Here is a 24,688-nt window from a genome sequence, read left to right on the forward strand (position 1 = left end):
TGATAAATCAACAATTCAATGCATTTAAGAGCCAACATAAGCTAACATAAGATAGGTGATTAAACTTCAAATATTTAATAATCTATGCATTTGGAATCATGATATAAAAATCCATAAAGTTTCATGCTTGAATTAAATAGAAAACTTTGATAATTCATTTGGACTTCATGAATGAAAGGATCCATGAATCAATAACATTTTAGTGGGTGTTACATTGGATTCAAGTAATAGCACAAAAGAAAAAAGAAATGGAGTTTTCCTAAAGTCATGTAGTGTAACACCCCCAAAAACAAATTTTTCCTAAGATTCGGACCCTTCTTGTGTACGGGTAGGATCGAACTCTAGTATTGTGAAGTATATGCATGAGTTAAGATGAGTCCTAGAGAAATTATGCAGTGTTAGGGTGATGTGGGGTCACCAAGGGCCCCTAGGACCAAGCTAAGTCCAAAAGATTTGTCGTGACTAAGTTTTAGGATGAGTTCGTATAAGGGGTCGACTTCTAATGAACCTACCTTTTGAAAGACGATAATTTGGGTGGCCCACAACCTACTAAATTAAAGGTCGTCGAGTCTTCTTTCCAACACCACTAAGAATGTAATTTTTGGAGTTCGAAGTCAAAAGATATGATGATCCTAAGACGAACTAGCTCGACAAGAATTTTAGGCCTGGGTTGCAACTGGTGGGAATCTGGGCCTGGCGCCGCAGTGGCGCGACATGCCACTATCACGCCAGGAACACGCCTCAGTAGTTTGGTCCCTGGCGCGGCGCACTACTACGAGGTATGCAGGGTTTTCAAGTCTATTTTCCAGAACCTAGAAAATATGGCCTTGGCGCTGTAAAGGCGTGACACGCCACTATCGCGCCAAGAACATGCCTCAGTAGTTTGGTCCTTGGCGCGGCGCGCCACTAACAGATGTGAAGGTTTTAGGCCTAATCGACCTGGCGCTGCAATGGCGCGATGCGCCACTATCACGCCAGGAGCGTTTTCAGCCTCTTTTTCAGAATTTTGGAGAAAGAGCAATTTGGGAATTGTCCCAAATTATATATACTCGAGCCTTGGGAATTTTGGGAGCATTTTCAGCCTCTCCCTCTCTCTCTCTAAAAAGGCCTAGAAATCCCTGTCTCTCTCTCTTCTTCTTCTTCTTCTTCTCTATTTCCAACAAGGAATTGTTCCAAGAGCTTCAAAACTCCAAGTTTCCATTGAATACCCAACAACAAGGTTTCTTCAAGAATCTATTCTAAGGTATGTAAGGCTACTCAAAGCATGGGTTGAGTCCTTCCATGTGCCCTACTCTTCTTTGAGGTTAGATGTCCATGAGAATGAAGTTTCTTGATATGGTTTATGTTTGAATGAGTCTTGTCTCCTATTAATTTGATTCTTATTGTGTTAAAGTTGTTGAGCTAAGAATTTCTAAATCTTCATGTTAGCATGAGTCAATGGAGAGGAGTTGTAACATGCTTTGGTTGATTTTTTTAACCATGTGATTTTGTTGAATATGTCAATTTCCTTAAATGTGTTACTCCTCTTGAATTGTTAGTTTAAAATTCTTAGAGTTGTGATGAGTCCTAAGGAGGTGTTAAATGACGGGAGGAATAGTTTGTTATGTTTGTGAGATGTTATAAATGCATATCTAATTTAGACTTGAATGAGTTTATTTGAGGATAGAGTTGACGAATTGGCAAGGTTCTAAACGAGACTTGCCATTGTGACTTGAATGAGTTAAATTGAGGATAGAGTTGATGAGTTGGCAAGGTCCTAAATAAAACTAGCCGTGAGGGCTTGTTTGAGATGATTGGATGGATTTTTATGAGCATAGAGTCATGGGAGGAGTATCGAACACCGAAGCGGGTGAGAGTATAGTCCATACTTGAACTCCAAAAACTACGCCGCCAACGTAGGTAGGGATGGAACCGTTAAAGTCGAATGCTTCTCGTGGGATTGCACCGTTAAAGTCGGATGTTTCCCATTTTATTGTTCTGAAATGATAGGACTTGACTAATCGATGGAATCCATGATTAGGGAGGAGTTCATGCCCTGGCAAGGTATGGATGGATGTGGCAACAACGTCTGATTATTGTACTATCACTGGCTCATAAGTGATGGTTGTCGGATAAGAAAAACTCCCATTTAGGTCTTGATAGTACTCCGAGTTAGTTGAGTTGAGTGGCATGTGATTTGGTCCCACCTAAACCATTTCTTGTTAGATTTAGGACACTTGAGTGAATTGTTACTTAGTTATAAGTTGAGATTTCCGAGTTGGTTGATCCTTTTCTGATGTTATTTTATTCGGCCGTTTTACATACTCGTACATTCCATGTACTGACGCCATTTGGCCTGCATTGTTTAATGATGCAGAGACAGGTACCACAGATCATCAACCGGCGTACCGTTGAAGATCTACACTCTTCCAACTACTTGGTGAGTCCTCCTAGTTTCCGAAAGATGTCGAGCTCCCTGTATAGTTTTGTGTTGTTTCCTTTATTTTGATTATTGGTAGCCATAGGCTTGTCATTGGCACCTCCTAGACTTTGATAGAGGCTTCATAGACTAGAGTGTGGGGAGGTTGGACTGTTATTTTGAGGAGTCTTATTATATTTGTTTTGTTGAGTTGATAGTGTTTGGCCTTCGGACCCCATAATGTGAATAGTGTGTTTATGATTGAATCCTTCATTGAGTGAATGTGATTGAATGATAGTGTGACTGAATCAGGTGGTTCGCTTGAAGGCCAGAAATGGCTTTTGAGTGTCGGTCACGTCTAGGGTACCCTCCCGGAGCGTGACAAACTCAATATCAGAGCACAGAGTTCAAGAGTCCTAGGGAGTCTATGAAGCCGTGTCTAGTAGAGTCTTGCTTATAGGTGTGTTGTGCACCACACTTATAATCAGGAGGCTATAAGACATTAGGAATTGTTTCACTTCTTTCATATTCTGAATTCGTGCGATAGAGTTAAACTCTATAAAACTCCTTTCTAATTCGTGCGTTTATACGTTACAGATAATGCCTCCTAAACGTATGGCTAGCCAGAGGAATGTTGATAACGCAGAGATGCCCCAGTCAGAGGTACGCCCATCGAGGGATAGAGGTCGACCCACAAGATATGCGGAGGTACCCCACCAAGTGCCTGCTACTCCGCCTGCACCCACTTCAGAGGTAGAATTTCGAGGGGCAATCGCTATGCTCACTCAATTAGTAGCTGCCTAAAATGGTAATCAGAGCTCGCCAACTCTTAGCTCTAGTTCCCAAGAGCCGTCGGCTGCCACCAGAATTAGAAAATTTTTGAGAATGAATCCGCCGGCATTCACGGGTTCTAAGGTTGATGAAGATCCCCAAAAGTTTATTGATGAGATGTGGAAAATTCCGAAAGCTATGCATGCTACGGAAATTGAGGAGGTTGAGTTGGTGTCTTATCAACTCAAAGATGTAGCAAACATTTGGTATAACCAGTGGGAACAAGGTAGAGGTGAGGATACTGAACCTGCTATGTGGGATGAATTCGAGGGAGCCTACTATTAAGATATCAACATGCAAACTTGACCTATATTATACCAAAACACATCACAATCTAATCTTTCAAATAATTAATGCATCTTTGGACCTTATCAATATCCCACTCGAAATTTGTCATCATTACCTTGCTAATTTACTTATAATTTATTTTTCCACTAATATTTCTTTTTGCCCAAAACATGTCTCCAGCAACTACGTACTAAGTTTAGTTCTTTTCCTTAAAAAAAATAATAAACAAATGTATGTGTGGCATCATACAGTTTAATAGCAAAGTTGAAAGAATTGGAGTTTCAAATTGATCTTACCTGAAGTAGCGTCCCTCTTCCTTTGCAGTTCATGCGCGTATCCGACTCAAGAATATCAAACCCTTTTCGTTACTTAATTCAATATTACACATGGGCTAAGTGACATAGGGTATTAAATAAATTATAGGCTTAGCCCATTAATTACTAACTAAATTAATTATTTTAAATTATCCATCAATTAATTAATCCTAGTTAAACGAATAGTCCAAAATATCCATTAAAATTTACGGTGTAACTTTTTATGAAATAAAAAGCTCTAGTACTCAAAACGACCTAATGGGTCGTTACAAAAAATAAAGCTAACATTTGACCCCAAATTTCCAAATATTCTTAACAAGTTATTATTGCGTGAAATTTTTGTAAAGTTTCACTATGCGGTTTACCACAAATTTTCTCTAGAATATTTATCCTATTTCAAAAAATATTAGTTTATATCCGTAATTTCTAAAAATTATTTAAAATACTCATAAATTTGTATTATTATTTTATAATGAACATGTTCTGCTAAAAAAAATTGTAACATAATTGATAACAATTAACAACAATAAAATAACAATATGGGTATGAACAATATATTAATTGCAATAAAAACAAATTATTATTTTTTCCCAATCTTGTCACTCAAACTTTTCTTTCTATATAAGGTAGTAACAAACTATTCTTTTATAATAGATATAGATGTTATTTAATGGTGTTGGTTGGTCATGTTAATGGAGTAAGTCGATAGATAAATATTAGTTGAAATTAATAAATGATGAGTGTTTTTATAAAATATAAAAGTATGTGGTAATTCTAAATTTTTAAAAATTTCCAAATATTAGAACTTGGTCCAAATACTCACTCCGTCCAACAATACTTATCCACTATTGGTTTTGCACAATTCTTAAGAAACTATAAATAGAAGGGTAATTTTATCATATCACTTTTTGAATATAATAAATATAATGTATTGAAAAATATAATTAAATAATGACTACTAATTAATGATAAGAGTAAATTAGGAACTAAGTGTAAAGTATCTCTTAATTTCATAAATTGTACAAGTATTGTTAGACATTTATTTTTAGTATAGTGGCCAAATAAAAATGAACGGAGGGAGTAATCATTTTTTATAGAATTTGAAAACTTTAGATATTTGCTAAATATATTTGCCAAATAATAATAAATTATATGACCAAACACTTATTTTTTTAAAAAAAATTCAAATTTTTCCTAACAATATTTAAGACCAACGGCACCAAAATAAAAAGAAGAGAGTAATTCAAAATGAAATTTAACTTGAATATGTTAATGGTCAACAATAGTGCTAGCAATCGATTGCAGATATTGATTTGATTGGGCAATTTTAATTTTTTTATCCCATCATTATCACTCAAAATTGTTAGATTCTATCCCATACCTTGTACTAAACGAGGTGTTATTGTACTAGTGTACCAAAGGTTTTAATTCTAATATTAAAATAAAAGTGTGTTCATATTAACAATGATACTCCTATTATTATCAATATAGATTGTGGTACAATTATGAAACTGCTTTATCAATTTTAGGTTTGAACCCAGAGAAAATTTTGTTGCTCGAAACTAAAAAGTAAGTTGAAATTAAAGAACAAGATAATATGGAGAAGATATATCACTGGAGTTATTATATTAATTCAACGAACTATCCCTTTCCCCTTTACTACGTTTGAATTTTGATCCTTTTAAGTTAATATATATGCTTATATTTAAAGAAAAAGTAAGATAAAATATGCTAAAAAGAGAAGCAGAAAGAGGCATTCATGCCAAAAGAACCTTTAATTTCTTAAAGTTAAGAATACTAATAACCATAGAAAGATGCTGTGACATGGAAAATTGATTTCTCAGACGACCACTATCACTCAACTAATAGTTAATATTATCTCAAAAAATTATTATCAAGAAGTGTGATTTTTTAAAAATAAAAATTATTAATTGAATGATCAACTGAAAAATGGTATCTACTTGCTAAATGCTCCAGAGTTTTGAGAAATATATTTTATACAAAGATAATATATTTTCTTAAAAGAGGCAAAGAGAGAGAATAAAGGAAGATTTTCCCTATTGTGAGCCCAAACACATTTTTTTCTTCTTTTTTTCTCCTTTTGATCTGTGTAAGAATCCGCTTGGATAGACTTAAAAAAAGTATTTTTTATGTATAAAGTGTTTTTAGAATTTTTAAGTGCTGAAAGTTATTTTTATAAATAAGCAGTTGAGTGTTTGGATAAAAGTGATTATGCTGAAAATAAATTATTAATGTGTTTGGCAAATAAGTGCTGTTAAGCACATATTTTCTGTCAAAATGACTAAAATACCCTTAAAGTTGTTGACACTGTAATAAGTTGATTTAAAAGATTTTTAAACTCTAAAGTTGATTTAAATCAAAAGTAATTTATATTGTAAAATCACTTTCACTATAAATGTTTATTTAAGTTAATTTTTTATAAATACATGTTACTTAAGAGGGGTGCATGAGCTAAAAGAGACACTTATTTTGGAATAAAGAGTTGTGTATTAATTATGAGAATATTAATTAAACCATTCTTCTTCCACCAACAAATATATCCTATGTTAACGGTGATTAAGGGCTCAAATTTGCTGTATTTCTTAACAAAGCCAAGGGAAAAGCGACGCCGCCATGGCTGCAGACACCAGTTTGCTATTCAAAGCCTTCATCGGGTCGCCCTGCCAAGATACGGATCGAATTTTTCTCAATATCATGATTGAACATAGCCTAGAAAGGAAGCAATCAATCATCATAGCCCCTTTACAACATCAGCAGCATAAAGAAAGGAGAAAGAAAAAGAGAAAAAGCAAGAGCAAGAAGAGTATTAACGTGTTTGGATGAAGGTGTAATGTTTGTTTTTCTTGTATATTTCAAAGGGTTGTTGGTCTTCTGTTCCATTAATGGAGAAATCACTGGCAAAGCAGAGATGGGCAACCACCCTTTTACAGAAAATTTTATTTTTCTCTATCGCCTCATTCTTCTTCCTTTCTTGGCTATGCTCGAATTTCTTGGCTAGTCACCAAGATTGAAAGTATGTTTAGCAGTCCAAACAGAGTAATCAGATGAAGCCTTTTTATTAGTGGCAACGTTGTAGAACCAACCAGCTGGACCACTGGGTTTAGAGGCTGCGCTGTTGTAGAAGATGGTGAACATAGATCGTGGAGGCTGCCATGTTGCTGAAGAAATGAGGAACAAATGTGAATTTTAGGACTTTAAGCTGAGAGGGTACTTTGGAAATTAAAATAAAACATAAGGGATATAAAAGTAATTTCCATGATCAATGAAAATGGTTTTAAGTCCTCCAAAAAAAGTTAGAATTTCCAATTTTTTATTTTTGGATGACTTTAAAAACTTTATGGCATAAATTTAACATTTTAAGTTGGTAGCCAAACACCACAATAAGTTTAAAAAAAAGCCTTATAAATTGATTTCCAAACGAGCTCTAAATGACTTTATGAACAAGTTGAGGCAACTTATCCATTTTCCAAAAAAAAAAAGATTTAACTTAGTTTTTGTTTTGTTCTTTTTTTGTTTAAAAGAAACACCATGTGGTGCTACTAGATAGTAAAACAAAACGACCATTTCAAGAGATAAAAAGGGTAGAACTAAAACAAGTTTTAAAGGAAACATGAAAAAGAGGCACACTTACTATTTTCTAAATTTCTCCCCCAAAATAACAACTATTTAATGTCCACAGCACTAAGAGAGCTCAACTATGTTAGCTCGATTTACGGACTGTCGCTTCCTCTTCAATGCTTTCTTAGGAGAATCCTTTTCCGTAAGCTTAGATTCTTTTCCTAGAGAAGAAGCTCCATCATCATCACTTTTGCTGGTGCTGCTATCCTGAATGTCATCCTCATCGCTACTATCTTCAGATTCTGTCTCATTATTGGTAGCCAGATCGATTACTGGTTGGTAACTTTCTATTGCAGATTCAACAGCTGATAAAGCCTCATGTGTGTGAATTTCAGTGACACCCAACATTAAGTCCATCTCTATGTATTCAGATTCTTCACCAATAAGAGCTTCAATATCATATTTCTCAGGATTCTTCATAGCCTCAAGCTCCACTTTCTAGTATTTTCCAAAAACACTCCCAAAAAATCCTTGACCTTTGTTAGAACTTGGCTTTTGGGTACAGATGAAATTTCGGGCTTCTTATCAAAAAGTTCAGGTTTCAAATTTAGGGATTGAGATCCGCCATCGCTAGTGCAAAAGAGAAGTTTTGATTCCAAGGACAAGCCTTCAGCCTCCAAGTGAAGCAGATCTTTGTTGTTTGACTGCATATCAGAACCAAGGGCAAGTAACCGATGATCTCCTAGCATTCCTATATGCTGCATGATAATCTTTCAATTAGATTTTCGATGTCAGAAAATGGGTTGCACGGCAATTGTCAATATCAAATTTCAAAAGGGTAGGGAATAAGGAAACATATATACTATATATATTAAAAGCATGAAGGTCTTAATAATGTTGTTGCCTTCATTAAAAAATTCTGCTTTAGACAAAATCATTTTTTCACCATTTTTATCAATTATTATATTATTATTTTAATCATATTAAATATTGATTATAATAAATATCAATAATGTGTAGGTTTAAAATTCCTTTTTAGGAGTAATAATATCATTAACTTGCCTTTCTTTGTTTAATTAGATTTACGGTCCACTTAGAATTCTTTCACAAAAGTGGCGCAGGCTAGATAGGAAAAAAGAAAATTGGCTTAGAATTCAATAGTTAATATCACTTTAGGTTTAGAATTTCTCACCAAGTAATGTTACTTACTGTCTATTTGAATAAGTTTTTTTTAAACTGTTTATAAGCTGAAAATTATTTATTTTAAGCTAAAAAAACTAAGCTAACCCAACTTGTTTTTTTTTTGGCTTATAAGTTGTTTTTAGCTTATAAGTTATTTTAAATAAACTAAATCAAACAAACCCTATTATTTTTTGAGATTTATTTTAAGCACTCAAAAAAGCTGAAAATAGCTTATAAGGCTTATAAGCTAATCCAAACGGGCTCTAATTATTCTTTTGAGGGTTTTTCTTCTATGCTCTTTTGTCCTTGGGGTTTTGGGTCGGGTTGGACTTTATAATTGAATGTTATTTATTAAAGTTTAAAAAATGAGTTATCCTTCGTAAAGTTAGTATTTTTAGATTGTGTAATTTTTGTTTTATCATTTCCAAAGTGTAACGATTTTTGTGTTAGAAATGATAGTTAATTGACTTTTTGTAAATAATAATAATTATAGATATGTGACTATATGTAAAATTTACCGTATTTATTATTGATTATTCTCTTTTTTTGCAAATGTTAGGGCCAGTAAAGGACTACCTTAGTTACAAAACCCATTGGGCTAGTAGTACTCCTCATACATTTCATGGCCAAGCCCAAAATGACAGTCCATATCTTTTAGGATCCATTGTTTACCCCTTTCTTGGCCCATATCTCTGTCTAGAGGTGTCAAATGAACGGATTGAGTAGGTAAAATAGACTGAATTAATAAATGGACAGGTTATTGATTGAGCAGAAACATTTTCAGGTAAAAAGGGGGAACATTAACAGCATCCGATACATTTCCAGGTGATGGACATCTAATTGAGCTATGGTCAAAAGATTATACCAAGTTTGTCAAAGACTACAATATTTCCCACCATTATAGTGACATTTTCGATCGGCGCGACCAAAATGTTGCGATTCGCTACGAGGATATAACGTTCCTTGACATCCTCTTCGACTCTGGCTATCGAGGAGGAGGTCCTATATGTCATTGACTCAGCTAGAATTAGCACAACGGATTGCTTTTTCGTTCACTTTAGCACGGAAGGAGTCCTTGTCCTTAGGGGCCACAAGACCTTTATATCGAACACGTTCATGGGCCAACATCCAACCATTGGTGGTGATAGAGGTGAGAAGGATTTCTCAGGCATAGCAATTGATCTTGCTAGTATTGACAATACAATTACTGATGTTACAATTTTCTCATCAGCAATTGGAATTGTACTTAGGGGTGAGGCTAACATTGTCGCAGGGGTACATTGTTACAACAAGGCAACGTATTTTGGTGGGGTTGGTATTTTAGTTAAAGCATCCCAAAATAGGATAGACAATTGTTACCTCGACTATATAACTCTATAGTCATTGAGGACCCTTTTTTAGTTCGCATCTCAAATGGGTATTTTCTTGGTGAGGGAAATATTGTTTTGAAAGCGATTAACGGTCGAATTTTCGGACTAAACGTTATTAACAAACCACTAAAGGGGTAAAACCAGTTGGCTATAAATGGATTTTTGTGCGAAAACGAAATGAGAGATGAAATTGTAAGATACAAGGCACGCCTTGTTGCACAAGGATTCTCTCAAAGACCCGGGGTCAAACCAATCTGGAAAATTATTACCACTAAATTCTTAATGGATTTAGTCTTAACTAATGATACTAAGGTTCATTATTCAGGATTTAAGAAGTGGTAAGCACAAAAAAGAGAGCAACACAGTCCCTGAACAATGATGGGGTTTCTGAACAGTAAAATGAAGAAAATAGTAGCAAAAAAAAAACTTTTGCATAGAAAACTGCTACTTCTTACTCGCAACTTAAAAAATAAAGAAGAGTGCTAAATTCAGAACTTCAAAATGGGTTGATGTAGTGAGTTTAAAGTTCAAACATACTTAAACCATTCAATACTAGAAGGTGTACCATTAATCTCAAGTAAGCAGTGGCAATTCTCTTAATTGCCAACTCTATTCATTTTTAAAAAGACAAACACAACCAGAGCATAATTGTGAACAAATTGATCTTTTCTTGAACAAACATAAAACTCCTCTCAAGTTAAAGGGGACTTGAATAAACAAAGATACAGATGTTACCTTAACGGGATATGATAAACCTCTTATGTCACAGATTAACTACTCATGCATTAACATGAAGGAAAGCTAAACAAGTTTAACAAACTAGACTCCCAAACACACAGCTGAAACAGGCCACTGACCTACAAGATTTTGATTATCCTTAAATCACTTCTTAGTACTTATTTCGGTTAAAAATCCTAAGTTTTAGACCCTTAATGAATAAGAGACTCAACACAAATAATCTTGAACATAATACAACTAGACTATCCTCACAAGATGATGATTGCTAATACTGGAAAAGGGTCTCCTTTTATTTACAAGTGATCGAAAGATACTTCCCCTGGACAGCAACCTTATTGCTGAAAACATATACAAATTCAATAGACTTAACCTCAAGTTTATGAACGAGAACAGGTAGGCCAACAAAAGATTCTTTAGCCATTTCTTACTAATCTTAAGGTGGCAAGATGACTACTAGTTCTAGAATACAACAATAACCTTAATTCAACCGTCCCTGATTAGTCAAATATTTTTTGATAAAAACTTATTAAACCTTTACTATCTAGATTAGAGGAAATTTTAGTATATCCACATATGAAGGGCCTGCCGCTAGCAGAAACATAATAGAGTTCAAATAAATTTTAGACTTAAGCAGACTGATCACTCATCTTACTGACCTCTACATGTATTGCATATTTATGACGCACAATCAGGGAGGCTCTGTGCATTGGAAAACAAGGCACTTGCCATAGGCCCCCAAATTTTAGGGGCCCCATTTTTTAGCAATAGTAAGATTATTATAAGACTGAGAAACTTAAAAGATGTCTAATCAAGCTAAAAATTAATAAATCTAGTAGTAAATCTCAAACATATACTAGCTTTTAACTATACATCAAGAACAATTCGATGATTACAGGGCATTTACTAAGAAAGCTCTGTATGGATTTGCAACATAATAAAAAATTTCAAGATCCAAGTTGTGAAAATCCGAGAGCTCTCCAACTATATTACCATGGCGTCCAAATAAAAACAGAAAAATTAAGGAGTAATCCTTCACATAGAAACTAGCTTTAAACTGCATCATCAAGTTATCCAATTTCAGCTACAATTACCACACTCTTCTTTTACAGACACTGGTTCATGCACAGTGGAGCTGAGCGTGTAAGGCTGCGTGCACACCACCCTCCCCAGACCCCCTAGACCCCACTTTTGGGATTACACTGGGTATGCAGAGTTCAATTAAGAAAGCACAGTATCAAGTCAAGCAATCATGAGCATACAAAAATACCATTGCAGGAAAAAAGTCAGAAAGAACTCACCTTGAAAGATAGGAAATAGATCAAAAAGATAGTGAATACAAGACTTAATTAATAAAGCCGATATGAACATACAATAAAAAAAATCTTGGTAAAAACTTAGCTAAAACCTTAACACCAGATAGAACCCAGCTAGAAACAGAAAAAGATAGATCTGGAATTGAGAAAACCTTAACGCAATTCACCATCTTTTGCTTTTCCCAAAAACTAGTTATTACAAGTCTCAATTGAGAAAACATATAAGCAAAATCACGAAAACCCACAAAATAAAAATCAAATCTTGCACCAAAAAAAGCACTAAAATAACAAAATCAGACAGACCCAGTTTGAAAAAGAGACTATAGATCCAAGAAAATACCTTAAAAAGATTGGATTTTGAGCAAAAAAAAATTTTGCAGAGAGAAAAGGGATTCTAGGGCTTCTTCTTTTTTCTGATTGTGGGCTGCCGGCAATCAAAGGGAGGAAAGACACAGAGAAAATGAGGAGATTATTACGAGGAAAAAGAGAAAGAAAAGGGGCGCATGTGTGTAGTTTTATATGTGTGTAGGGACATAGTGATTATGTATGTGGCTGCTAACTCTGTATAGATGCGTGTGTTCGTGGGTGTGTTTTTTTCTATGGGGCTTAGGAAAAAAAATCGTGGTGTGATAAGTATTTATTTATTTTTAATTAATTTTTGTTGGATTTGATGTTCTTCGTTTTATTATGGAGCGATAAGTAGTATCTTATATTTGAGAAAAATACATAAACGTTAATTAATTATTTGAGTACAAAAATTTCGATTAAGGTAATGCCTTTGTCTATATAGGCATGATTTGGGTGCGAAAATGTACATTAGGAACTAAATTATCATGTGTGTGTTATTAAACGATGATTGTTTGAGAAAGTTTAATGTCTTTTTGAAAAAAGAAAAATAATAAATTTAACTAATTTCACAAATTAATTAATTCCGTTATAATTATTATAACGGGTAATTAAAATTAAAAAGATTTAATTGATTTAAAAAATTATCAATTAATTAGGCTGAAATTAAGCGAGCATAAAGAGTACAATAAAACATGTGCTTGTATATATAAGCACACAATTTTTGTCTCACAGCTACACTTTGATTTGCTATGCATTTGTATTTTTTCGCAGATTTTAGAAAAAAATACAAGAACAAATTGATTTGTATCAAAATGAACACATATTAGGAGGAGAGGGGCGATCGAGATCGAGATAAGCGGGCTAAATTGAGAGAGGAAGAAGAGAGAATTGTATTTTGTATTTATTTTGCATTGTATTCTGTATTTATTTAATGCATAACTGTTTTGTATTCTGTATCAATTACATTCAAAATACAACGAATATAACTGTATTCATCCTCTATTTGACAGAGAGGATGAATGCATATTGTATTCGCATGAAAATAAATACAATTGATACAAAATTACAAATATAATTTTTCGAATACAATTGATATAAAATACAAAACTCTCACCTATATTTGATTAAATACAATTTCTACATAATACATTTGAATGGATTCCTTTTTATTGGCAGGAGAGAGAGAGAGAGAGAGAGAGAGAGAGAGAGAGAGAGAGTTTGCTACAAAAATAACATATAGTGTTTTTTTATAATTTTTTTAAACTATAACTATTTTTCATAAATATGTTTGGCATTTTGCCTTGTTACATAATTTATAGAAATCTTTACATAAATAAACTCTTTTAGATTAATAATTATCTTTTTTAGGGTACTTTTTTATTACGGTCTATAACATATTTATCTTAATTAATAATTAAAATTACTCAATTACCCCTCTCTTCTTCCTCTCTCTTTCTCTCTCTCTCTCTCTTCCTCTCCCCTCTCCCCTCCCCTCTTCCCTTCTGCATGTCGCTTCTTTTTTTTTTCTATTCATTTTTTCTCTTTCTCTTTCTCTTTCTCTTTCTTCCTTTTTTAAAATTAATAATTAATTATCCTAATTTAAATAGTATCAAAATATTTAAAATTCACATATAATACTTATAATATATTTTTGATAAAAATATTTTGATTATATATTCACTATATTTATTGAAAGATGCATATAATATATATATCATAAATTGATTTTAAAATATATTATAATTATTGTGTATTTTTTCTCTTATTAATGGTTCTAAATATATTATTGTATTATAAATATTTTAGTTATATATTCACCACGTGCATTAAATATTCCTATAATATATTGAATTCAAAATCTATTATAATTATTTTTTATTTTTTTCTCTTATTAACGAAATATATTATTTTATTAAAAATATTTTAGTTATATATTTACTATGTGAATTGAAATATGCCTATAATATGTATAATATACTGAATTCAAAATCTATTATAATTATTTTTTTATTTTCTTTATTGTGTTAGAAATGCATTATATTTGTCCTTTTTTCTCTCTTTTTCTCTTTCTCTTTCCCTCTCTTTCTGGAATGACCAATTAGGCTATGAGAACAATCGGTTCAAGTATCGAGGCAATCGATATGAGTTTGGGGTCATTTGGATCTTTTAACTTTGAACGTTAGCTTATGGTTGACTTTGGTCAATATTCTTAAAAAACACGCTCGGATGAAAATTCTGACAGCACAGTTAGTTCTGGAATGTCGAGTTTGATCTATAACGATCCTTTATTTGCTTTTCGAGGCTTCGATCTAATCTCGAGACCCGTTGTAGAATGTGGCTTAAAATGACACTTGGGTGTGGAATCCACTTTTTTAAAAATGACCTCGTATGGGAATTCTGAATCCTTCATTGAGTTTGGAATATCGAATTTAGTGGGATAACATATCAGATTTATTTTTATCAGATTTTGAACGAATTCCGAGCACTCAATCGGAGATTTTGGATTTTCCAAAATCAAATTCTATAGCAGCTGGTGCAATTTATTTTTTTGGCGATATTTTCTCCAACTTTAAAACTCCATAACTTGAGTAATAGAGCTCCAAATTGGGTGATTCAAAAGGAAAACCTATGAGATTTTTCGAGGAGAACATATTAGAGAGCTCGAAAACTGATTTGGAGCATTCGATTAAGGTAAAATCTTGATTCTAGTAGCTGAAATATTCATTTTCGGAGTTAATTTTTGAAGAACTTTGAGAATTTATTTCTTGATCTATATAAACCTGATTTTGACAATTCAAGAGTCTAAATTTAAGAGATTTTCGTTGAAAATCTGTTGGTGAGATCGGAATCTCGAGAGGAGGCTTTGTTTGAGGTAAAACTTCTACTTTAGTAGCTGATTGTTACATTTCCGAGTTAGAATTTTATTGATCTTTGAGCAGCTGGTTCTTGATCGTTTTGACTCTGATTTGGGTAAATCAGAGGCTATCTTGCGTGGAAGTTTGAGGAGCACATCTTGGAGGTGTCAGAATCTGCTTTTGGCACATCATTCAAGGTAAAAAATTAATTTTTAACTACTGAGTTAGTCTTTTTTGGAATGAAACTTTGTTGAATTTTGGAAGAGTGTATCTTGGTCAATATAACTCCATTTTGAGTGATTTTTGAGGCTAGATTATGGGATTTTTTGCAAGAATCATCATAGTGCAATTATTTTGGATTGAAAGAGTCTTATTTCTTCAAAATTAGCTGATTTTGATGCTGCCATTTTTGGTCTTTTAGTTGAAATTTATGAGTTTTGGTTGCATATTCGTCCCGCATAGTTTTCCACCCCAAATTATGTTATAAATATGATTTGTGAGCTTGGGATGATGTTTCAAACCTATTTTTAGGGGAAAATCCAGAATTTCGGATGCGGGTTCCATATTTTCCATTTTAGACCTCGAAATTGGTCCATCTCCAAAAATTATGAGATTAGTGTTTAAATGACCTTATCAACATTGTGATTCTATATTTGACAGCGTGGTGGATTCTGAGGCAGTTCGAAAGAAAAAAGCTCCGGCACAGTAATTTAGAGCTCGCATGTTTAGCCTACAAGTAGGCTATGGTTTATCTTTCTTTAGATTGAGATAGAATGTGTGAAAGCATGTTGAAATAGTTAGAATTTTGATTGGGTAGTTTAATTGTATATCTCAGGTGTTAGAAATCATGTTTTAGGCTTGTTATCGAGTTTTTTGGGTATTTAGAAGCATGTGTATCTTGTCGTTATTTGTTAGTATTATAAGAAGATTTGAATGAGCATGTTGTTGATATTATGGAGTATGTTGGCCTTAGTATAGGATATAAACATGCTTTAGATGTCCCAACGTCGCTCCGGTGGACTTAGATCCTTGTAGAATGGTGTAGCGGGCTAGTGCCTGGTAGTTTGGCCTTAGCTAGGCGTTACCCTTGCTCTTAAAAATAACCTCATCCATAACTCGGTATAATTGTGAATTTCGTGATGCATTGGCAACACTAAATTTCATAATCGTTGATATTGGCTCCGGTTCCAATTTTAGCGGCATATCGGTTGACTCATTGGGAAGGAGATTCTTGGTACTGTTATTGTTTAGTTAGAATAGAGAATATTCGGCACCATAGGATAAAATATCTGTGAGCATCCGGGTACCCAGTCCCGACCTCTATTCTGGATTATCTATGAGCATTTGGGTACCCAACTCCGGCCTCCATTTCGAATTATCGGGGAGCATCCGGGTACCCAGCTCCGGCCTCCACTGGCTTGCTAGTATGATGAGCATCTGGATATCCAATACCGGCTTTGATCATATTGATGTGTTACAGCGAGCATCCGGGTACTAGTCCAGGCCTCAACCGCACTGATGTATTACGGCGAGCATCCGGGTACCCAGTCCTGGCCTCGACCGCACTTATGTATTATGGCAAACATCCAGATACCCAATCCCTCCCTTGGCCACTTTAAAAATTCTAGCGAACATCTAGGTCCTAGTCTCGTCCTCGACCCCTAAGGCATCCCTTGTTCGTTGACTCTCAGAGGTTTTGAGTTCGGAAATGATACAGTTCTTCGATTCCTAACATCGCAATTTTTTGGTTCTCAGCCTTGGTAGTTGTAGCTATTCTGTGTACTTGGCGAGCTATGGGGGTTCGTTCGAGTTTTTATTTAACTTGCGCACGAGTGCTATTGGGGGCCCAGTTAGGTATAGTTAGCTGTAGTTCTCATAGGTAGTACTCTTTTTCCTTTTGATGCTTATGTTGATTCCTATTTAAGCTTATTTCGTTTTTCATATTGTTTTTACCTTTTCTTCTCAGTTGGCCTATGATGCCTACTGAGTACCTATTGTCTTGGTACACATACTACACTCTGCATATACTTTCGTGATTCCGAACCAAGCATCAGCTACCATCACGAATAGATCGAGCCTATTGCAGTCAGATTCAAAGACTAGGGTGAGCACTTGACGTTTTGGACCATTTCTGTCTCCTTCAGTATGAATGGCCCATCTTTTGCCTTTTGAGACTAGCCAATTGTTGTTTATATATTTCTGGTCCACTTTCGGGACTTGTACTCATCTTTCATTTTGTAGAAGCTCTATACTTGTGACTTTCAGATTCTGGGAGGGATCTTTAATTGTTTATATCATGTTTTGGTTGCTTCCGCTTATTTATCCATATTTATTTTATAATTTCCTACTCTAGTTTAGTTTCTGCCTCAAATCCATTATTTGGCGTTCTGGATTTATAGGTTGGCTTACCTACTGATGAGTTATAGTAGATGTCATCATGACCTGAGGAATTGGACCGTGACACATGTACACCATATTATAACGTAGACTCTCACTGATTATAAGCGGAATCATAATTTTTATTGGGTGATTTAAAATATAAAAAGATAAAACACATAAGGAAAGAGCGTACGAGCCAATCTCCGCCCTGCAATGTGTCTACCTTCAAAGGTGGAGTGCCATCAATAGAAGATGCTTGTGAACAAGTTCACACCCAATACTACATCAAAACTACGTATAATTCTTCTAACATTGGAAAGTTAGAAATTTTGTATATCTTCTTGAGCGAGTGAAATGCTTCACGGATGTGGAGTACAAACGCATAAAACTTTCTGCTTTTCCTTTCCCTCCCTCTCTTACAATCGCTTCCAATTCCAACCAATTTCTAGTTAATGCACCCATAAGAAGCCAATAATCCCCCCTATGGAGCCACCGCTATTTCGTATGGCATGTACTCTCGGGCCTCTGAGTACGACAACATCTCCCCCTACTTTATCAATCACAACCGTCTCATCTATTTTATTCTCAAAAGCGTGTAGACAAAAGGCCCCTTCTTTGGACTATCTTCATTTTAGGCCTCCAAGGCCGTCCGGGGTTCTCCATTTTCAAAAAGCTCAACAACAACAATAAGCAAACTATAATCCTTAGGGTAGAGTCTCAAAGGATAGTGTGTACATAGACCCTTTCCCTATCTTATGATAGGAGGAAGACTATTTCTAGTAAACACTCGGCTCAAGGAGAGATAAAAACAAAACAGTAATATCAGACAGTAAAAGAAACAAGATATAATTAGAAATGGCCCAAAACTAATGGACCTAAAGTATGAGATGAACAGTAACATGCTGACACAAATGCATAGGGTCATTTTACCAGAAGATATTTGATCCCATCAATGAAAGTTTAGTGCATCTATAGTAGTTCTAGTAGAGTAAGCTAGAAGATGACCAATCCCCCCATCAGGATTCATGATTGGTGGCGACTCGGATAACTTTCCTAATGAAGGAGAGAAAGTTTGACAAGCTAAAAAAGTCTCGTTGAAAGTAGAAACTCAAGCTGTGACAACTATGTATTACGGCGAGCATCCGGGTACCCAGTCCTGGCCTTGACCGCACTTATGTATTATGGCAAACATCCAGATACCCAATCCCTCCCTTGGCCACTTTAAAACTTCTAGCGAACATCTAGGTCCTAGTCTCGTCCTCGACCCCTAAGGCATCCTTTGTTCGTTGACTCTCAGAGATTTTGAGTTTGGAAATGATACAGTTCTTCGATTCCTAACATCGCAATTTTTTAGTTCTCAGCCTTGGTAGTTGTAGCTATTCTGTGTACTTGGCGAGCTTATGGGGGTTCGTTCGAGTTTTTATTTAACTTGCGCGCGAGTGCTATTGGGGGCCCAGTTAGGTATAGTTAGCTGTAGTTCTCATAGGTAGTACTCTTTTTCCTTTTGATGATTATGTTGATTCCTATTTAGGCTTATTTCTTTTTTCATATTATTTTTACCTTTTCTTCTCAGTTGGCCTATGATGCCTACTGAGTACCTATTGTCTTGGTACACATACTACACTCTGCATATACTTTCATGATTCCGGACCAAGCATCAGCTACCATCACGAATAGATCGAGCCTATTGCAGTCAGATTCAGAGACTAGGGTGAGCACTTGGCGTTTTGGACCATTTCTGTCTCCTTCAGTATGAATGGCCCATCTTTTGCCTTTTGAGACTAGCCAATTGTTGTTTATATATTTCTGGTCCACTTTCGGGACTTGTACTCATCTTTCATTTTATAGAAGCTCTATACTTGTGACTTTCAGGTTCTGGGAGGGATCTTTAATTGTTCATATCATGTTTTGGTTGCTTCCGCTTATTTATCCATATTTATTTTATAATTTCCTACTCTAGTTTAGTTTCTGCCTCAAATCCATTATTTGGCGTTCTGGATTTATAGGTTGGCTTACCTACAGATAAGTTATAGTAGATGTCATCATGACCTGAGGAATTGGACCGTGACACATGTACACCATATTATAACGTAGACTCTGACTGATTATAAGCGGAATCATAATTTTTATTGGGTGATTTAAAATATAAAAAGATAAAACACATAAGGAAAGAGCGTACGAGCCAATCTCCGCCCTGCAATGTGTCTACCTTCAAAGGTGGAGTGCCATCAATAGAAGATGCTTGTGAACAAGTTCACACCCAATACTACATCAAAACTACGTATAATTCTTCTAACATTGGAAAGTTAGAAATTTTGTATATCTTCTTGAGCGAGTGAAATGCTTCACGGATGTGGAGTACAAACGCATAAAACTTTCTGCTTTTCCTTTCCCTCCCTCTCTTACAATCGCTTCCAATTCCAACCAATTTCTAGTTAATGCACCCATAAGAACCCAATAATCCCCCCTATGGAGCCACCGCTATTTCGTATGGCATGTACTCTCGGGCCTCTGAGTACGACAACATCTCCCCCTACTTTATCAATCACAACCGTCTCGTCTATTTTATTCTCAAAAGCGTGTAGACAAAAGGCCCCTTCTTTGGACTATCTTCATTTTAGGCCTCCAAGGCCGTCCGGGGTTCTCCAATTTCAAAAAGCTCAACAACAACAATAAGCAAAGTATAATCCTTAGGGTAGAGTCTCAAAGGATAGTGTGTACATAGACCCTTTCCCTATCTTATGATAGGAGGAAGACTATTTCTAGTAAACACTCGGCTCAAGGAGAGATAAAAACAAAACAGTAATATCAGACAGTAAAAGAAACAAGATATAATTAGAAATGGCCCAAAACTAATGGACCTAAAGTATGAGATGAACAGTAACATGCTGACACAAATGCATAGGGTCATTTTACCAGAAGATATTTGATCCCATCAATGAAAGTTTAGTGCATCTATAGTAGTTCTAGTAGAGTAAGCTAGAAGATGACCAATCCCCCCATCAGGATTCATGATTGGTGGCGACTCGGATAACTTTCCTAATGAGAGAGAGAAAGTTTGACAAGCTAAAAAAGTCTCGTTGAAAGTAGAAACTCAAGCTGTGACAACTATGTATTACGGCGAGCATCCGGGTACCCAGTCCTGGCCTTGACCGCACTTATGTATTATGGCAAACATCCAGATACCCAATCCCTCCCTTGGCCACTTTAAAACTTCTAGAGAATATCTAGGTCCTAGTCTCGTCCTCGACCCCTAAGGCATCCTTTGTTCGTTGACTCTCAGAGATTTTGAGTTTGGAAATGATACAGTTCTTCGATTCCTAACATCGCAATTTTTTAGTTCTCAGCCTTGGTAGTTGTAGCTATTCTGTGTACTTGGCGAGCTTATGGGGGTTCGTTCGAGTTTTTATTTAACTTGCGCGCGAGTGCTATTGGGGGCCCAGTTAGGTATAGTTAGCTGTAGTTCTCATAGGTAGTACTCTTTTTCCTTTTGATGATTATGTTGATTCCTATTTAGGCTTATTTCGTTTTTCATATTATTTTTACCTTTTCTTCTCAGTTGGCCTATGATGCCTACTGAGTACCTATTGTCTTGGTACACATACTACACTCTGCAAATACTTTCATGATTCCGGACCAAGCATCAGCTACCATCACGAATAGATCGAGCCTATTGCAGTCAGATTCAGAGACTAGGGTGAGCACTTGGCGTTTTGGACCATTTCTGTCTCCTTCAGTATGAATGGCCCATCTTTTGCCTTTTGAGACTAGCCAATTGTTGTTTATATATTTCTGGTCCACTTTCGGGACTTGTACTCATCTTTCATTTTATAGAAGCTCTATACTTGTGACTTTCAGGTTCTGAGAGGGATCTTTAATTGTTCATATCATGTTTTGGTTGCTTCCGCTTATTTATCCATATTTATTTTATAATTTCCTACTCTAGTTTAGTTTCTGCCTCAAATCCATTATTTGGCGTTCTGGATTTATAGGTTGGCTTACCTACAGATGAGTTATAGTAGATGTCATCATGACCTGAGGAATTGGACCGTGACACATGTACACCATATTATAACGTAGACTCTCACTGATTATAAGCGGAATCATAATTTTTATTGGGTGATTTAAAATATAAAAAGATAAAACACATAAGGAAAGAGCGTATGAGCCAATCTCCGCCCTGCAATGTGTCTACCTTCAAAGGTGGAGTGCCATCAATAGAAGATGCTTGTGAACAAGTTCACACCCAATACTACATCAAAACTACGTATAATTCTTCTAACATCGGAAAGTTAGAAATTTTGTATATCTTCTTGAGCGAGTGAAATGCTTCACGGATGTGGAGTACAAACGCATAAAACTTTCTGCTTTTCCTTTCCCTCCCTCTCTTACAATCGCTTCCAATTCCAACCAATTTCTAGTTAATGCACCCATAAGAACCCAATAATCCCCCCTATGGAGCCACCGCTATTTTGTATGGCATGTACTCTTGGGCCTCTGAGTACGACAACATCTCCCCCTACTTTATCAATCACAACCGTCTCGTCTATTTTATTCTCAAAAGCGTGTAGACAAAAGGCCCCTTCTTTGGACTATCTTCATTTTAGGCCTCCAAGGCCGTTCGGGGTTCTCCATTTTCAAAAAGCTCAACAACAACAATAAGCAAAGTATAATCCTTAGGGTAGAGTCTCAAAGGATAGTATGTACATAGACCCTTTCCCTATCTTATGATCGGAGGAAGACTATTTCTAGTAAACACTCGGCTCAAGGAGAGATAAAAACAAAACAGTAATATCAGACAGTAAAAGAAACAAGATATAATTAGAAATGGCCCAAAACTAATGGACCTAAAGTATGAGATGAACAGTAACATGCTGACACAAATGCATAGGGTCATTTTACCAGAAGATATTTGATCCCATCAATGAAAGTTTAGTGCATATATAGTAGTTCTAGTAGAGTAAGCTAGAAGATGACCAATCCCCCCATCAGGATTCATGATTGGTGGCGACTCGGATAACTTTCCTAATGAAGGAGAGAAAGTTTTACAAGCTAAAAAAGTCTCGTTGAAAGTAGAAACTCAGACTATGACGACTATTTTCACTAGTTTCATAGGCTTGTTTGCAAGGTTAGAGTAGGTGAGAGTTTGAAGGGACTTGGGAAAGTAAAGTCCTTATTCGTATTCCACCAACAATTCGCAATTCATTAATACATGCACTGCACATAAATACACTTACGCGGTCCTAGCTTTTCAATAGCCAAAAGAGGAAAAGGGGGAAATAAATTTGCATTTTCAAGAACATATGATTATCCATCTCATATTAGACAAATCACTCTGCTTGACAACGTTATGGTACAAGACTATGCTTGATCACAGTTTACAACATGACTAATTGCCACTACATTCTACCAAAAGAAAACACGCATATTGCATGCGCATCAAACCATTAGACATAATACATCTTCATCCAACTTGATCCATAAACTACATTTTACACTGTGAAACTCACCATATAACATGATAAAGTGACGAACCCTATTTCTTCACCATCGTAGTTTTCTTCATCATCGTCATTGCTTCCGTAATAGTAGTCACATTCATCATCATCCTCTTCTTTGTCATATAGAATCTCTTTTATACTCTCGGTTCTCATCTGCTCTTGAATTCAGTCTCTTATGACAGTTCCTTGTTGAAATCCAATATGCATGATCAGAAGTGCAAATATATGATTTGTGTGCACGAGGTGCTAAAATTTTTCAGCCTGGCAAACTGTAAGGGATTGAACAATGGAAAGAAACAAGAGGAGAAGAGCATGAGAGGAAGGAGGGATGGAAAAAGAGGCAGAGAGATCTAACCATTTTGTGGCAACCCTCTTCAAACATCTCAAGGAAACCAGCAACCAATCTATTAGCATTCTCCACCCAAATATTTCGATGCTTTGCTACTGCTTGAATCTGCAACAAGTAGTCTTTTTAACATGTTTTGTACTACAAGGCTAGAAATAGTTTAGACTGAAAGAGAGATTGGTCTTCCATGATGACAGCCATCGATCTTATATTCATTTCATTGACATACAAAAGAGCTATCGGAACTGCTACATACTGCTCCATTTTTGGTAACACTGAGTTACAAAAGATACAGTAAGAAATGGAGAAGAAAGAGCTTTCTTTACTCAGAAACTTAGCATATCAGATGAAAAATAACATCTTCTATCATAGTTTAGCTCACTCTTCAGATAATTGCAACTTTCACAATCTCCACCACCTAAATTCTACGAGGTGACAAACTATAATTAATCGAAAACTAATACTCCATCTGTTTCAATTTCCCGAATTATTGTACATTTCAATTTGAATTAGTAATTCCATGTCCAACTCTAAGTCGTCCTTACCTACATATGCATCGAGCATATATGTATTATAAATTCCAACAAGTACTACAAAAGAGCAAGGTTTGGATGCGCTTGTGTCCTTAAAGGCAGTTCATTCTAATTAACCATAATCGGATGCAAGCTAAATAATAGAAATAAATACATACACTATCCTAACAAAGGAATAACTTGTAGTAATTTAGTCTATAGTAAGTAAACTTTAAAATTTGAAGTTTAATGATGTAATGTATTAAATTGCATTAAATTGCATTGCATCGTTTAATAATTCCCATGCTAGAGTTAGGGCTACGTATCGATTGGTTCAGTTCGGTTTTGAAGTTTATAAGTTTGACTTATCGGTTATCAATTTATAGACATGTCAAACTGTTATAGAACCATCAAGATATTGGCTTATAGATTATTAATTATTATCGGTTCAGTTATCAATTTAACCATTAGATTTGATGCAAAAAAAAGATTGAAAATCCCTTAGAAACAAGGTGACAAATCAAATGAACCATGCACATAAATTAATAAATTGCTTCTTGCTCAAAACAAAATGCAAAACATTGTATAATAATCAAGAGTTTGAAACAATAAGAAATAAAAGTATGAAAACTAAACCTCTAAGTGAAGGACATTATATACCGAATGGTAATAAATATAAAATATTAAGTTACTATTAGGTTATCGATTAACGCATTAAGAAAAAACCTTAAACT

The 24,688-nt window shown here is 35.2% G+C and overlaps 1 long non-coding RNA gene and 1 pseudogene across 1 annotated transcript; both read right to left on the bottom strand.

Moving 5' to 3' along the window:
• Nucleotides 1-7,434: 7,434 nt before the first annotated feature.
• LOC129876745 (uncharacterized) lies at nt 7,435-12,539 on the bottom strand (annotated as a pseudogene).
• Nucleotides 12,540-22,879: 10,340 nt separating this feature from the next.
• Nucleotides 22,880-23,588, bottom strand: LOC129877513 (uncharacterized). Its single transcript, XR_008763548.1, has 2 exons — nt 23,452-23,588; nt 22,880-23,365 (listed from the first exon to the last, which is right to left on the bottom strand). It is a non-coding gene; the product is annotated as an uncharacterized LOC129877513 (long non-coding RNA).
• Nucleotides 23,589-24,688: the final 1,100 nt, after the last annotated feature.

The sequence above is a fragment of the Solanum dulcamara genome, chromosome 12 (assembly GCF_947179165.1).
Source record: "Solanum dulcamara chromosome 12, daSolDulc1.2, whole genome shotgun sequence".
Lineage (NCBI taxonomy): Eukaryota > Viridiplantae > Streptophyta > Magnoliopsida > Solanales > Solanaceae > Solanum > Solanum dulcamara.